This window comes from Bos indicus x Bos taurus, chromosome 8, assembly GCF_003369695.1.
Source record: "Bos indicus x Bos taurus breed Angus x Brahman F1 hybrid chromosome 8, Bos_hybrid_MaternalHap_v2.0, whole genome shotgun sequence".
NCBI classification, from domain to species: Eukaryota; Metazoa; Chordata; class Mammalia; order Artiodactyla; family Bovidae; genus Bos; species Bos indicus x Bos taurus.
Window position 1 is genome coordinate 77,443,181 of NC_040083.1, and position 18,104 is coordinate 77,461,284.

Consider the following 18,104-nt stretch of genomic DNA (forward strand, 5'->3'; position numbering starts at 1 on the left):
GGGAGCTGCTGCCTCCAAAAATGAAAATTGCTTATTTGGGAAGTCTCCCTACAGCTACAGCCTGCTTCTTCAGACTTTCTAGCAATCCTAGGAGCTCTTTATATCCTTAACAATCTCTTTGTGTTTAAGCTAATCAAGGTGACTGCAATAAAGACTATGACTTCATAGCAGTTGGCACTGGAATCTATGTTGAGGAGAAGGTGGACTTTTAAAATTTTTATTTATTCATTCATTTACTCATTCATTTATATTACAAATGGTAACTATTTAGCCAGTTGACTTTTTCAACTTTGAGAATCAACTCAGATATAAGGGCCTCAGCAGAAAGCAACTTTCTGCCTTGGTATAGCTTTATTTCTTTCCCTCCCTGCTTTCAAAGTGGTTACCTAGCCTGAATTTACTATTGAGTCTTCCTGAAAGGTACAAAAAGCAGCCAACACTTGCCAACATACTCTGTTTTTCCGCAAAGCTATCACCCTGGTGGGCACCTTTAACCAAACTCTCCATATCAGAGAGAAAAGCGAACCTGTGGGGCCATCCAGATCTGCCTCTGCCTCTTCAGGTCCTCTTCTCTTTGCAGAGAATAATTAATATTGTTTGACATCCATTGACAGAGGCTCAAACTGCACAATCTCTCTCTGGAGTCACATCTACTGTTAGTAGGGCCTGAAACTCAGGTAATTCAGTGAATTTCTTGAGGAAAAATTATACAAAACCACAAACAGAATGTTAGTTATCAATAGGGAATGCTTGGAATTGGAAAACAAATCATGAAACTACATATGTAAAAAAGCAGGCAAATATCAGCAACTTCATAAACTGCATAAAACAACATTGTGGACTCTTATTTGTGTGCCTGACAAATCTCTAAAATATTCCCCCCCTCTTCTCTGTTTTTGGCTAAATAAAAAAGGACATGTAAAGGACACATAGCAAAGTCACCAAATTCACTGAATTGAAGTGTCTCAAGCTTGCTCCATCATCTGTACCAACTATGTTTTCCTTTACGAGGCCATCCAGCTTCCTTCCTTTTGTTTCCTGTATTAGTGTTCCGAGTCTCCAAATCACTTTTATCTTTTCTATTTTAATTTTCATCTACTTTTTATTGGCTGTTGTAATTCTTTTTTCCCCTTATCTTTATGATTTTGATCATCAAAGATTTTAGTTTCCATTATCTTCTAAAAGCAAGAAAGGTTGTTTTTTTTTTTTTTTTTGACACTTTAAAGCTCTGCTAATTTTTACTTTTTGATTCACATTATTGGCTTCCATCAGGGTGTTTCCCTCCTGTCATATTTCTTTTAGTAGGATCAGTGATTCTGAAAGCAATACATAATCTGAAAATAAGGTCCATATGAGCAATTGAGATGCATTTTGAAATTTCTACCAAGTTGGGTTGTGTTATATAGTTGAGTAATCAAATTACACTTACAATGGCACCTGTTGGTTGACCAGGGGCTTCCCTAATGGCTCAGATGCTAAAGAAACTTCCTGCAATGCAGGAAACCTGGGTTCAATCCCTGGGTCAAGAAGACCTCCTGGAGAATTAAATGGCAACCCACTCCAGTATTCTTGCCTGGAGAATTCCATGGACAAAGGAACTTGGCAGGCTATAGACCATGGGATTGCAAAGAGTTGGACATGACTGAGTGACTAACAATGGGTTGGTTGACCAGTTGATCACTATGTATAGGAGTTTTGTCGCTGGAGTAGTTTTCTTTTTCTTCTAGGCCATTTCTGAGCATTGGTGGCGATACTGCATGCCATCTCATCAGGCATTGTTAGACTTTGTCAGGAAAGGGTGTGTTAGACATGCTAAGATTCAATCTGACACCTTGGAGTACATAAAATATGGGACCTCATATGGCAACTGTTTGTACTACAATTTGTAACCTATATGTGTATCCTGTACACAATGCAGAAATTCTGATGCATTCCATTTCACATAATTTCCAACAAACATGAAAAAATCATATGATAGGTTTATTATTGTATCAGCTGTGTTGAGTATTCCAGATAAGAGGAATTCTGACCAGGGGTCTTCTGCTTACAATATTACATATCTGATGACTGGAAGACTTGCCCATAGTCTGGCTTCTGGCTGCACACAGTTCAGTCCTTGTTTTCCCTCCATTATCCTCATCCTTTCAGTAGCAAGGGTCACTGGGTCCTTTGTCTCCTGATACAGTCACTGGCCTAGGTCTTCATGCCATGATATTTGGTGTTAGCACAGTGGGCAGCTGGAGTATTTCTGGAAGCCATCCCTACAAAGGGAAGATTAAACCACATACAAATGTGACCGTGAACTGTGTAAACATATTCCAAGCTAAACTCAAGCTACTTGTATCACCAACTCTCCTTCAGTGGTATTCAGAAATACCTGTGGCCACTCCAAAACCACCCTACATAAAGGGAAGTGTGATGGAGGAAAAGACAGAGTGGAATGAGACTGTGGAATTGACCAATGAAGGTTAAAAATCTAATTTTTGCAAACTTTATAAAACCTATGACCACGTTTTGAACTCTTGGAACTCTTGTCAGGGTCTTGGAAGGGCCAGGAGGCAAGGGTCCCTAGAAAATTCTGGGCAATTGTTCTGTAAACCTTAAACTGCTGTAAAAAATAAAGTCAAATTAAAAAAAAATACATTGTGGGCATCATCAGAAGAGTAAATGGGGTGGGAGATATCACGGTGGTCACTTTTAGAAAACATACAATTTTCCTTACTGGGGTCTTATGTGCTCCAGGCCATCTGTTCTCTGGACAGAGACTCGGAATTGGTCCTGTCCTGCGGCCCTTCTCCAGTCTTTGGTCTGAAAGAAGAGGGTTGTGCCCATGGGACTGAGGTCCTGCCACTTCCGGACTCACATCCAAAGACCACAACCGTGATGTGAATCATAGCCCTGTGATGATGAATATGTTCATGCTCAAAATTCTCTTTCTAGAATAGCTTTCAAAGGAATCCAGGAAACTGGGACATTTATTCAGGGATTTCTGTGCAAAAGGGCAGTTTTGGCTAAAGAAAAATCAGAGAGCTCTAAATTGGGAATCCAGCTCCATCACTGTTAGTTGGGTGGTCTTGAGAAAGTTACTTGACCTCTTTGGATCCCAGTTTTTCCAACTATAAAGTGTATTATATATGCTATAATAATATTAGCAAATAATGATGTGGCACTTGCTATGTGCCAGACACTGTTTTAAGCCCTTTCGGTTTACTTAATCACTTAATAATTTGTATCACTCATGGTTGTCAGGTGGATTAGCCCTAAGCTGAGTACCTTATTGTTCCTGGCTTACTGTATGTTCAAAGAAAATTTTCCACTTCCAGTAGCACTTGTCCGGGAGTTATTAAAATAGAATGCCATGCTTCTTCATAGCTGGTTCTAACCTACTGAAGCTAATAAATGACCAGGAGCCTTCAGTAGCCTGGGGGACATCAGACCCTCTCTGGGCCTAACTGAAGACTTTCCTGACCAATAAACAATGGGGCTGTATAAACCAACTCCGTATAGACTTGTGGACTCATTCACTGCTTTATAGAGTTCTCAATCCTTAATTAACATAATCACCATGAAATCTCCTGTATTACACTTAAGAATTCCTGACTTTTCCTGTTTTGTGAGGTCTCAGTTAATTTACTCACCAGTGGTTATTTCCTTGCCTGATAACTTTTTCCCCAGGCACTGATGTCTTTGTTTTCCCCTTCAATATGTAGGAAGTCAGTCAATTAATAGGTGTTTTTGTTAACTTTACATGCTATTCACATATGTGTTTCTCTCTTTGATGAGTGAGGTGAGGGATGGTGTCTCTAAGGCTGGCAATTCCTTTTCTGTACTCAGTACCGCATGACCACTCTGCTCTTGCCAAACAAATGTAGGACTGTGGGGCAACCGGGTTGCTGGGAATTTATGCAATCTGGAGGCGGTGGTGGTGGTGGGGAGCTATTTTTTAAGTTAATTAATTCATCTGGCTGCACCAGGTCTTAGCTGTGGCACATTGAGGCATGTGGGATCTAGTTCCCTTCCAGGGCTCGAACCCGGGCCCGGGCATTGGGAGTGTGAAGACTTAGGACCACCAAGAAAGTCCCTGGGAGGGGCCTATTTAAGGAAAAGAATTTTTTAAATTTTCAGCAAATTTTTATTTTTGAACAAATACTTATTTAAGGTGAGAAAATAGAATCCAACAAATTACAAATTTAAAACAAGTGAGAAATGACACTCTCCTGATGGAAATGCTTATGAAGGGTTACCTTTTCATATTACGAACCTCCAAAGGAGCTTATAGAGAAGGAAATGGCAACTCACTCCAGTATTCTTGTCTAGGAAATCCCATGGACAGAGGAGCCTGGCGGGCTGCAGCCCATGGGGTCGCAAAGAGTTGGACACTGAGCATGCACGCAAAGGAGCTTATGTAAGTGCAGGGCCCTGAAGTTGAAGCTTAATCAGCTTCATGGCAAATCTCACTCTGATGACCACAATACTCCTACATCTTAAACCCCCTCCCTCAGAAGTTCAATACTTCTGGCTTTCTTTCAGCTTCCTGTTAGAAATAGAAGGTTTTGGAATTGGAGACAATGACTTTCTTATTGGTTAGAATCTGGCCCTTTCCCTGTGGATTGCCTCCCTATTTGGAAATTAATTAACTTCTCTGAGCTTTGCTTTCTTTCTTTATAAATGTAATCAGAGAACATGCAGGCTTGCCACCTATGATTCTTCTGTTAGAGGCATCAAGTGATGTGAGTGACAGAGTTTAAAGTTTCTTAGCCCCCAATCCAGGAAAACTCATGTGATTTTTAGTACTGAGGTCCTAGAGGGCTCTACCCCAAGGAAATCCAATCTACAGCCCTCTCTAAAAAGCAAAGTAACCAATAGGTAATCTAAGATATGGAAATTTATACTGTGTGCCTACAGACAAATAATAATGAGTGATTTTAAGAGATAATTAATAGCATTTCCTCATGGTTGATGGGAGGAGTCTCTTTGATGGCTGTTCTCCAGGTGCTTCCAGATACCTACCTGAGGGCAGTTTCTGTGACTGCTATTGTCTAGCACTTTAATGGACCTATAGCCACTCCCTAAATGTTTGATGAATAAACACTTATATAACAAAAGAGTCCTGTTTTAAAGAAGTGGTAACTAAAAATTGCACTTATAGTGCACCTATACCAACTTTATTCTGTATCCTCCTTCCCTTCCTTAAGTATAAACAACTTTTTCCTATTCTAAGATCTGGGATCTGGCCCTTGGGACCATCACATGACTCCTCGCTGGCGATTAGTCCCCTTAGTTAAGGAGAAGCAAATGGATCAAGGCCTTGTACTTTCAGGTTTGGAAAAGCAGGCTGGCCCCAAGGTGGGGTTGGATTTCAGGGCCTGAAAAGGACCAGAACTCAGGTCCAAGTGACAAGGTCTGAAGAACACAAAGCCTGGCTCCTGAAGTGGTAGGATCTGGGAGCACGGAAGGTGGTATGCAGTTGGCTAGGCCAGGAGCCTGTTTCAGGAAACCCGTCTCTGGAGGAGCAATGAGGGGGCCACACAGAGACCCCTAGCTCTCTGCAAGGAGCAAGAGTAGCTGGGAAGCAGATGCTGAGAGATTCCCTGCCCGTCTCTGGATTCTGTGAGCCGCGGCTGATGGGGGAAAGGGAAGTGTAGTTGGACTGGAAAGGGGACAGACATTGGCCTTTCCACCAGGTCAGGAGAGTGGATACCTGAGAAAAGCAGTAAAAGACATGTGACACCATTCACGTCCCTGCTGTGGGGACCATGGCGACAGAGGAACAGGCAAGCACTTCTTACTTCATCAGGGGAGACTAGTTGAAAGCTGCTTCGTAGTTTGGCAGGCTTCAGCGTGGAAAGCAATCTCAGAAGTGGAGCAGGAGTCTGGTTGATGATGAGTTGCGTCACCAGGCTGGAGCACTGGACACCCCTGGGTGGTGTGATGGGCCATAGGGATGGAGGAAGAGCATGAGGGAAATTGAAGCCCTTGGGCAGACATGTGAGTTTCCTGCAGGTACCGGCAGGACTCAGGGAAAGGTTCTGATTTATGCCTGTCAGAATGTGGTGGCTGTGGAAGGCAGGTTCGAGGGGCTGGGCGTGGCCTCCAGGAAGCACTGGATTATTCTGGAGCGTTTAATTATAATTTATGCCATAAAACATCCGGGGTAGTTTTTATGCCATGGGAGCTGATGCTGCTCTATTTTGGTGCTTCCAGTGCCTTTTGGGGTTCCTTAGAGCCTGTGCTCTTCCTGGGACCAAGCAGGATATCACTGAAGACCCTTTGGGAAAATTTTTACCTGAAGGTACCAGAGGATCTGGGCTTCCCAGGTAGCTCAGATGGTAGAGTCTGCCTGCAATGCAGGAGACCCAGGTTTGATCCTTGGGTTGGGAAGATCCCCTGGAGAAGGGAATGGCAACCCACTCTAGTATTCTTGCCTGGAGAATTCCATGGACAGAGGAGCCTGGCGGGCTAGTCCATGGGGTCGCAAAGAATCAAACATGACTGAGAGACTAACACATATAATACATACATACCAGAGGATCTGCTTCAGGCTCAATATAGCTGTCTTTTCAGACTTTTGTCCAAGGTGCTCTGGTGTAAGTGCTCTTGGATATTAGACCAGGCATCCTGAGGACAATTAAGCCACATCCCTCTATTTGAGGCAGTCTCAAGGTGCTTAAATCATCCCAGCTTCCACGGCCATTCTCCACGTTTCCCCAACATTTGGACCAGGTGGTTGTCTGGTTATTTGCAGAACGTTATCAGGAAGCCCCAGAAACCTGCATTTTACTTTTAAACAGGAATTTTTAATTTTATTTTTAGAAAACGTATTTATTTATTTTAATTGGAGGATAAGACTTTACAACATTGTGATGGTTTTTACCATACATCAACATGAATTGGCCATAGTCATGTGTCCGCTCCCTCCTGAATCTCCTCCCACCTCCCTTCCCAATCCCCTCCCACCTCCCTTCCCATCCCTCCAGGTTGTCACAGAACACCAGCTTTGGGTTCCCTGCATCATACACCAAACCACCACTGGCTGTCTATTTTACATATGGTAATGTATATGTTTCAATGCTATTCTCCCAAATCATCCCACCTACTTCTTTTCCCACGGAATCCAAAAGTCTGTTTTTTACATCTGTGTCTCCTTTGCTGCCCTGCATGTAGGATGGTCAGTACCATCTTTCTAGATTCTATATATATTTGTTAATATATGATATTTGTCTTTCTCTTTCTGACTTCACTCTATAATAGGTTCTAGGTTCATCCACCTCATTAAAACTGACTCAAATACATTCTTTTTTATAGTTGAGTTATATCCCATTGTGTATATGTACCACAACTTTCTTATCCATTCATCTGCTGATGGACATCTAGGTTGCATCCATATTCTAGCTATTATGAATAGTGTTGCAATGAACATTGGGGTACATGTGCCTTTTTAAATTCTGGTTTCCTCAGGGTGTGTGCCCAGTAGTGGGATTGCTGGGTCATATGGTAGTTTTATTCCTAGTTTTTTAAGAAAAGAATTTTTTTTATTAAAGGTTTTTTTTTTTAATGTGGACCATTTATAAAAGTCTTTATTGAATTTGTTACAATGTTGTTTCTGTTTTATGTTTTGGTTTTTTTGGCCACAAGGCATGTGCGATCTTAGCTGCCGGACCAGGAATCAAAGGCAAAGTCTTAACCACTGGATTTCCAGGGAAGTCCCAATAGGAATTTTTGAAACCCTTCAATGGCACACCTTGATGCTGGGAATTCTGTAACAGACAGACATGTCTTCTCTTTGTTTTCAGGGCAGAAGATTTCCTGCCTTTGTGTGTGCTCTGGGGTGTTGGGCAATCAGGCTGGCTTTGTCATATCACTTTGCAGCTGTGATTTATGTAACAATTCATTTCAAGAAATGGTATTTCTTTGAGATCCTGCAGTAAATTAAGATGAGATGATAATGCATTTTTAAAGTACTTAAAGTGAGGTCACATGTGTTAAATGTTACATGGAGCTGTTGACAGTCAGCATTAAGATTCTTGGCATTTAAGTAAATTACCGGTGAGGGAAAAGGGTTCCATCAAGTCACCTGTTGACATGAAACTCTCAGTAATTCTCTGTGTAACAGCCTTGCTTAGCAAAGAAGAGCCATACGTTCACAGGGACTCTTGGTAGCTTTTTGTAGATTCATTGTCTATACATGGGCAACAGTTTCAGAATGAAGGGAGTTTTGTCATCACTTCACTCTCTTCTCTTTCCCTCTTGCTTGGGATTCTACATTAGGGAGGAAGCAGCCCAATGCTTCTTTTCATTTTATGTTATAACATTTACCATCACAGTGAGCAGGCTTTAGGTAATGGAGAGTTTTCCATCCTCAGCCCATGGCTTGGCATTTTGAGTAACATTGTTGAGAATCTCATACAATAAAACATGTGAAATAAATTCTTTTGGAATGTGTTTTGTTAGGTTTGAGTCTCTTAGAAAAACCATTGTTCTTGTATGATACAGGGTTATTGTTCCTTTCTATTCTCTCTCTTTGAAAAAATATTTTCCTCTTCTAGATTTTTTCTTTTCTAGTTAAATTTATGTATTTATCAAAGTAGCATTTGAATCTATTTTTAAACTCAAATACATCATCTTTTAAAAAGTCTCTCCTTTAAACTTTTTTCTGATTAGAAAAGCAGTCTATTTTAATTGAGAAAATTTAGAAAATGCTAAAAGTTCTAAAGGAAAGAATTTAAACAACATTCTTCTTATAACATGCAAATGGTAACTTCACCTCTCATTTTAAACATAAGAAACATCAAAGCCATATGATACATGTTTATGGTTGAACAGTTGATTTGCATGTTATATTTATATTAAATAAAGGGCTTTAATGACTGGATATGTTTTTTTTTTCTTTTTACTTTATTTTTTATTGAAGGATAATTGCTTTACAGAATTTTGTTGTTTTCTGTCAAACCTCAACATGAATCAGCCTTAGGTATACATGTATCCCTTCCCTTTTGAACCTCCCTCCCATCTCCTCCCCATCCCACCCCTCTAGGTTGATACAGAGCCCCTGTTTGACTTTCCTTAGCCATACAACAAATTTCTGTTGGCAATCTATTTTACATATGGTAATGTAAGTTTCCATGTTACTCTTTCCATATATCTCATCCTCTCTTCCCTTCTCCCCATGTCCATAAATCTGTTTTCTGTCTGTTTCTCCATTGCTGCCCTGTAAGTAAATTCTTCAGTACCATTTTTCTGGATTCCATATATGTGCATTAGAATATGATATTTATCTTTCTCTTTCTGACTCAATTTACTCTGTATAATAGGTTTTAGGTTCATCATCAGAACTGATTCAAATGTGTTCTATTATATGACTGAGTAATATTCCATTGTGTATATGTACCACAACTTCTTTATCCATTCATCTGTTGATGGACATCTAGGTTGCTTCCATGTTCTAGCTATTGTAAATAGTGCTGCAATGAAAAATGGGATACATGTGCCTTTTTCAATTCTGCTTTCCTCAGGGTATATGCCTAGGAGTGGGATTGCTGGGTCATATGGTGGTTTTATTCCTAGTTTTTTAAGGAATCTCCATACCATTGTCCATAGTGGCTGTATCAATTTATATTGCCACCAACAGTGCAAGAGCATTCCCTTTTCTCCATACCCTCTCCAGCATTTATTGTTTGTAGACTTTTTGATGAGGGCCATTCTGACTGGTGTGAGGTGATATCTCAATGTGGTTTTGATGAAATAGATGGGGAAACAGTGGAAACAGTGTCAAACTTTATTTTGGGGGGCTCCAAAATCACTGCAGATGGTGAATGCAGCCATGAAATTAAAAGACACTTACTCCTTGGAAGAAAAGTTATGACCGACCTAGATAGCATATTCAAAAGCAGAGACACTACTTTGCCAACAAAGGTCCGTCTAGTCAAGGCTATGGTTTTTCCAGTAGTCATGTATGGATGTGAGAGTTGGACTGTGAAGAAAGCTGAGCACCAAAGAATTGATGCTTTTGAACTGTAGTGTTGGAGAAGACTCTTGAGAGTCCCTTGGACTGCAAGGAGATCCAACCAGTCCATTCTAAAGGAGATCAGTCCTGGGTGTGCATTGGAAGGAATGATGCTAAAGCTGAAACTCTAGTACTTTGGCCACCTCATGTGAAGAGTTGACTCATTGGAAAAGACTCTGACGCTGGGAGGGGTTGGGGGCAGGAGGAGAAGGGGACGACAGAGGATGAGATGGCTGGATGGCATCACTGACTCAATGGACCTAAGTTTGAGTGAACTCCAGGAGTTGGTGATGGACAGGGAGGCCTGGAGTGCTGCGATTCATGGGGTCGCAGAGTCGGACATGACTGAGCAACTGAACTGAACTGAACTGAATAAGTAATGTGAAGCATCTTTTCATGTGTTTGTTAGCCATCTGTATGTCTTTTTTGAAGAAATGTCTATTTAGGTCTTTTTTCCACTTTTTGACTGGGTTGTTTGTTTTTCTGTCATTGAGTTGTATGAGCTGCTTGTATATTTTGGAAATTAATCCTTTGTCAATTGTTTCATTTGCTCTTATTTTCTCCCATTCTGAGGGTTGTCTTTTCACCTTGCTTATAGTTTCCTTTGCTGTGCAAAAGCTTTTAAGTTTAATCAGGTCCCACTTGCTTATTTTTGTTTTTATTTCCGTTACTTTAGGAGGTGGATCATAGAGGATCTTTCTTTGATTTATGTCATCAAGTGTTCTGCCTATGTTTTCCTCTAAGAGTTTAATAGTTTCTGGTGTTACATTTAGGTCTTTAATTCATTTTGAGTTTATCTTTGCATGGTGTTAGGAAGTGTTTTAATTTCATTCTTTTACATGCTGTCCAGTTTTCCCAGTACCATTTATTGAAGAGGCTGTCTTTGCCCCACTGTATATTCTTGTCTTTGTCAAAAATAAGGTATTCATAAGGTATCCATGACCACAGACCACAGATGACCAGTGGTTTTTCCTGTGGTCATGTATGGATGTGAGAGTTGGACTGTGAAGAAGGCTGAGCGCCGAAGAATCGATGCTTTTGAACTGTGGTGTTGGAGAAGACTCTTGAGAGTCCCTTGGACTGCAAGGAGATCCAACCAGTCCATTCTGAAGGAAATCAGCCCTGGGATTTCTTTGGAAGGAATGATGCTAAAGCTGAAACTCCAGTACTTTGGCTACCTCATGCGAAGAGTTGACTCATTGGAAAAGACTCTGATGCTGTGAGGGATTGGGGGCAAGAGGAGAAGGGGATGACAGAGGATGAGATGGCTGGATGGCATCATTGACTCGATGGACATGAGTCTCAATGAACTCCGGGAGTTGATGATGGACAGGGAGGCCTGGCGTGCTCTAATTCATGGGGTTGCAAAGAGTCAGACATGACTGAGTGACTGATCTGATCTGATCTGATCTGAAGGTATCCATTTCTGGGCTTTCTATCTTGTTCCATTGGTCTATATTTCTGTTTTTGTGCCAGTACCATACTGTCTTGATGACTGTAGCTTTGTAGTATAACCTGAAGTCAGGAAGGTTGATTTCTCCAGCTCCATTCTTCTTTCTCAAGACTGCTTTGGCTGTTTGGGGTCATTTGTGTTTCCATATGAATTGTGAAATTTTTTTGTTCTAGTTCTGTGAAAAATGCCATTGGTAATTTAATAGGGATTGCATTGAATCTGTAGATTACATTTGGTAGTATAGTCATTTTCACAATATTGATTCCTCCTACCCAGGAACATGAAATATCTCTCTTTCTGTTTATGTTGTCTTTGATTTCTTTCTTTTCAGTGTCTTACAATTTTCTGTGTACAGTTCTTTTGTCTCCTTAGGTAAGTTTATTCCTAGATATTTAATTCTTTTTGTGGCAATGGTGAACGGGATTGATTCCTTAATTTCTCTTTCTGATTTTTCATTGTTAGTATATAGATGCAAGTGATTTCTGTGTATTGATTTTGTATCCTGAAATTTTGCTAAATTCCCTAATTAGCTCTAGTACTATCTGGTACTATCTCTATGGTTTTCTATGTACAGTATCATGTTATCTGCAAACAGTGAGAGCTTTACTTCTTTTCTGATCTGCATTCTTTTTCTTTTTCTTCTCTGATTGCTGTAGTTGGGACTTCCAGAACTATGTTGATTAACAGTAGTGAAGACACCCTTGTCTTGTTCCTGATCTCAGGAGGAATGCTTTCAGTTTTTCGCCATTGAGAATAATGTTTGCTGTAGGCTTATCATATATGGCCTTTACTGTGTTGAGGTAGGTTCCTTCTATGCCCATTTTTGAAGAATTATAATCATTAATGGGTGCTGAATTTTGTGAAAGGCTTTTTCTGCATCTATTGAGGTTATCATATGGTTTTAATCTTTCAGTTTGCTAATATGGTATGTCACTTTGATTGATTTCCGTATATAGAATGATCCTTGCTTTTCTGGAATAAACACAACTTGATCATAGTGTATGAACTTTTTGATGTATTGCTGAATTCTATTTGCTAAAATTTTTTAGCAAAAAAATTTTTGCTGAGGTTTTTGCATCTATGTTCATCAGGGATAATGGTCTGTAGTTTTCTTTTTGTGTGTGTTGTCTTTGTCTGGTTTTGGTATCAGGGTGATGGTGGCCTCGTAGAATGAGTTTGGAAGTGTTCCTTCCTCTGCAATTTTTTGAAAGAGTTTTAGAAGGATAGACGTTAGCTCCTGTCTAAATGTTTGATAGAATTCTGTGAAGCCATCTGGTCCTGAGCTTTTGTTTTTTGGGAGACTTTTGATCACAGATTCAATTTCAGTGCTTGTAATTTGGGATGTTCATAATTTCCATTTCTTTCTGGTTCAGTCTTGGAAGATTGAACTTTTCTAAGAACCTGTCCATTTCTTTCAGATTATCCATTTTATTGCCATGGAGTTGTTTGTAATAGTCTCCTATAATCCTTTGTATTTCTGCAGTGTCTGTTGTAATCTCTCCTTTTTCATTTCCAATTTTGTTGATTTGATTTGTCTCTCTTTTTTTCTTGATGAGTCTGGCTAAAGGTTTGTCAGTTTTGTTTATCTTCTCAAAGAACCAGATTTTAGTTTTATTAATCTTTACTATTGTTTCTTTCATTTCTTTTTCATTTATTTCTACTTGGATCTTCATGATTTCTTTCCTTCTACTAATTTTGTTTTTTTCTTCTTCTTTTTCCAGTTGCTTTAGTTGTAAAGTTAGGTTGTCTAGTCTATGTTTTTCTTGTTTCTTGATGTAGGATTGTATTGCCATAAACTTCCCTCTTAGAACTGCTTTTGCTGCATGCCATAGATTTTGAGTTATCATGTTTTCATTGTCATTTATTTCTAGAAATTTTTTGATTTCCTTTTTGATTTCTTCAGTAACCTGTTGGTTATTTAGAAATGCGTTGTTTAATCTCCATGTGTTTGTGTTTCTTACAGTTTTTTCTTGTAATTGATATCTAGTCTCATAGTGTTGTGGTCAGAGAAGATGCTTGATACAACTTCAGTTTTCTTAAATTTACTGAGGTTTGATTTGGGACCCAAGATATGATCTATCCTGGAGAATGTTCCATATGCACTTGAGAAGAAGGTGTATTCTTCTGCATTTGGATGGAATGTCCTGAAGGTATCAATGAGATCCATCTCATCTAATGTATCATTTAAAACTTGTGTTTCCTTATTAATTTTCTGTTTTGATGATCTGTCCATTGGTGTGAGTGGGGCGTTAAAGTCTCCTACTCTTATTGTGTTACATCAGGTTTTCCTTTTATGTCTGTTAGTGTTTGTCTTCTGTATTGAGGTGCTCCTATGTTGGGTGCATAGATATTTACAATTGTTATGTCTTCCTCTTGGATTGATCCATTGATCATTATGTAGTGTCCTTTCTTATCTCTTGTAATCTTCTTTATTTTAAGGTCTATTTTGTCTGATATGAGGATTGCTACTCCAGCTTTCTTTTGCTTCCCATTTGCATGGAATATATTTTTCCATCTTCTCACTTTCAGTCTATATGTGTCTTGAGGTTGGAAGTGTGTTTCTTGTAGACAGCATATATATGTGTCTTGTTTTTGTATCCATTCAGTCAATCTGTGTCTTTTGGTTGGAGCATTTAATCCATTTACATTTGAAATAATTATTGATATATATGTTCCCATTGCCGTTTTCTAATTGTTTGGGGTTGATTTTGTAGATCTTTTTTCTTCTGTTGTATTTCTTGACTATACAAGTCCCTTTAACATTTGTTGTAAAGCTGGTTTGGTGGTACTGAATTCTCTTAACTTTTGCTTGTGTGAAAAGCTTTTTATTTCTCCATCAATTTTGAATGAGATCCTTGCCAAATACAGTAATTTTGTTTGTAGATTTTTCCCTTTTAGTAACTTAAATATATCCTGCCATTCCCTTTTGGCCTGCCGAGTTGCTGCTGAACAATCAGCCGCTAAGCATATGGGGTTTCCCTTGCATGTTACATGTTGCTTCTCCCTTGCTACGTTTAATATTTTTTCTTTGTGTTTAGTGTTTGTTAGTTTGATTAGTGTGTGTCTTGGTGTGTTTCTCCTTGGATTTACCCTGTTTGGGACTCTTTGTGCCTCTTGGACTTGGTTGACTATTTCCTTTTCCATGTTGGGGAAATTTTCAACTATAGTCTCTTCAAAAATTTTCTCATACCCTTTCTTTTTCTCTTCTTTTTCTGGAACTCCTGTAATTCAAATGTTGGTGCATTTGATATTGCCCCAGAGGTCTCTGGGACTATCCTCAGTTATTTTCATTCTTTTTACTTTATTCTGCTCTTCAGAAGTTATTTCCACTATATTATCTTCCAGCTCACTGATTCATTCTTCTGCTTCAGATATTCTGCTGTTGATTCCTTCTAGAGTATTTTTAATTTCAGTAACTGTGTTGTTTGTCTCTGCATCTTTATTCTTTAATTCTTCTAGGTCTTTGTTAATTGACTCTTGAATTTCCTCCATTTTGTTTTCAAGGTTTTTGATCATCTTTACTACCATTATTCTGAATTCTTTTTCAGGTAGTTTGCCTATTTCCTCTTTATTTATTTGGACTTCTGTGTTGCTAGTTTGTTCCTTCATTTATGCAGTATTTCTCTGCCTTTTCATTATTTCGTTTTTTAACTTATTGTGTTTGAGGTCTTCTTTTCCCAGGCTTCAAGGTTGAATTCTTTCTTCCTTTTGGTTTCTGCCCTCCTAAGGTTGGTCCAGTGGTTTGTGTAAGCTTCTTATAGGGTGAGATTTGTGTTGAGTTTTTGTTTGTTTCTTTGTTTGTTTTTCCTCTGATGGGCAAGGCTGAGTGAGGTGTAAACCTATCTGCTGATGCTGGGTTTGTATTTTTGTTTTGTTTGTTGTTTAGATGAGGCTTCCTGCACAGGGTGCTACTGGTGGTTGTGTGATGCCAGGTCTTGTATTAAAGTGGTTTCTTTGTGTGAGTTCTCACTATTTGATACTCCCTAGGGTTAGTTCTCTGGTAGTCAAGTGTCTTGGAGACAGTGCTCCCACTCCAAAAGCTCAGGGCTTGATCTGTGAGTTGACTCCACTTTGCAAACATCTTCTAAACTCCACGTTTTCAGTGCTGGATCAGACATGGCATTCATCTTTATCTTAAAGGAACTGAAGAGCAAGTCTATAACCAAGTTCAAGGAGATGTTCACAGACACCAGGTCAATGTCCAAAAAATGAAATCCCATCCCTCCCATGAACTATCTCCCAAGGCTCTAGTAAAAAGTCCTAAGATATATGGTGAATCCTTTTAATTAGTCCTGTCCCATCATCACACTTAGTGGCTCCCTGGGCCACCACAGGGGCAGAACCCAAGGCCACCACCAACTGTGGGGATGTGAGCAGCTGGGCAAGCCCTGGATGCCCAGGTAGCTTCAGGAATCCTCAGAAATTTCACTAGATACGTTTTAAACTTCCTAAATGTTATATCATATTTAATATTCCATATTATACCCAAAGAAAGGAATGCCTACCCACTCCAGTATCCTTGCCTGGGAAGTCCCATGGACATAGCACCCTGGTGGGCTATAGTATGTGGGGTCGGAAAGTGTCAGACATGGCTAAGTGACTAATACACACACACACATTATATTGCATATGGAAAAGATCATTAACATAACTGAATATTGGAAATCTGGAACAGATCAGACCCCATATATTTGAGTCAATAGTCTTTTTTCATACTTCTTGTTAGTCACCTTATTCTTTTAATATAATTGAAAAAATAATAAAATATGATAACTAATGTATATTTTACAAGATTAATTAAAATATTAGTACTAAAATTTTCCTTCCTTTTTTACTCTATATCCCACTTCCCAAAGGAAATGCTTAAAAGTGTTTTTAACTATTTATTTCAATATTTGCTGCCATTTAACTTTCTTAAAAAGTAAAATTTTGAGAACCTATCTAAAAATATTTCCTTCATTTTCTTTGATTGATTGCTTGACTAGATAGAGTTCTAGGTTGAGAATAATTTTCATTCAGAATTTTTGAAGGCATTGCACCTTCTATCTTCAAGCTGATATTAACTTGATGGCCAGTTCTTTGTATGAGTCATAATTTTTCTCTTAGGATTTCATTTTGAAATTCAGTTTTCATGATTCTTCACTTTCTGTGCAGAAAATTTTCAATCTGAAATGTATTACCATTATTGTTATGATTATTCATAATTTCTGCACCTCCACTTTTTTCATTCTCTTTTTTAGAATTTCTCTTCATTGGATGTTTCACTTTCTGAGTTGATTCCCTGGAATCCTTATCTTTCTCTTCTTATAGTTCATCTTTTTGTTTTATTTTTTTTGGGGGGTTCTTTGTGGTCAATTTCTGTGACTCCATGTTATAACATTTCTGGTGAGTTTTATTTACATTTTGGTTTTGCCAGCAGCTGAGTGCTGCAAAGGCAGTCACTGAGTGACTTGGGGCATCACTTAGCCCTTAGACAATTTGTGACCTTTTTGTTTAAGATGGGTATAATCTGGCCAAAGTTTGCATAATTTCATTTCTTCTGTCGGTATTCTTTTGTTTTGCCTTCAAGTTGCAGTTACATAAACACTGGAAATTATTATGTGTGTTTTACTTAACAATTGAAGTAATTGTGTAGAATTCATTCCAATGCTAGGACTTGAGAGAATTTGTCCTGAGGGGCACCTTAGTAGAAAAATCTGTTAGGATGTGTGTGTGTGTGTGCGCTAAGTTGCTGCAGTCGTGTTTGACTCTTTGCAACCCCATGGACTGTAGCCCACAAGGCTTCTCTGTCCAGGGGATTTTCCAGGTGAGTATACTAGAATGGGTTGCCATGCCCTCCTCCAGGGAATCATCCCGACCCAGGGATTGACCCTGCTTCTCCTGCGACTCCTTCATTGCAGGCAGATTCTTTATCACTGAGCCACTGGGGAAGCCCATTAGGATGTGCAGAAAGGGTAAATCCTGTGGAGAAACTTTTCTGTTCCTTCCAAGTTTACATATTCTTGAGGAATCAACCCCAGGTGACAATGAGAGATCCTCAGCATCCAGCAACCACACAGGCTTTCTGAAGTGGGTTCCAGAAGAACTTAATATTACCATCTGTTCCATTTACAATGATGTCTGGAGAAGGAGGCAGACGGGGCAACAGGATTCTTGGGACAGTAATATTCATACTAATGAATCAAACTTGTGTCAACTTACCTATGTGCACTAAAGTCAATCTACTGACACTGGGTTGGGGTGAAGGAAAGTTTAGTGTTTTTTGCAAGGCCAAGAAAGGAGTATGGGCAGCCTATGCTCTAAAGACCTGAACTCCTCTGAAAGGACACGCAAAATTTGCTTCTGAGGTTTGAGGGTAACCCTGGAGCCCAGCCATCAGGCCCAAATTGCTCCTGGAATTTGTGGGTTGTTTCAACAAGTAAAACCCCTTAAAGAATTGTGGGATTGGAGGTGCTGGTTAGACCCTTGGCTTGCCAACCTCTTCCCTCCCCCAGTTCCCAGGGGAGTACAATAGAGCAGGTGGGAGATTCCTTTGTGAAAGTTGAGGACTGAGTATGTTGGGTGAGGGGGGTGCACCTGACCAGGTGGAAGATGTGTACCTTAGAGAGGTACAGTGCCTACTACTGGGGTGGTTTAGAAAGGAGAGGA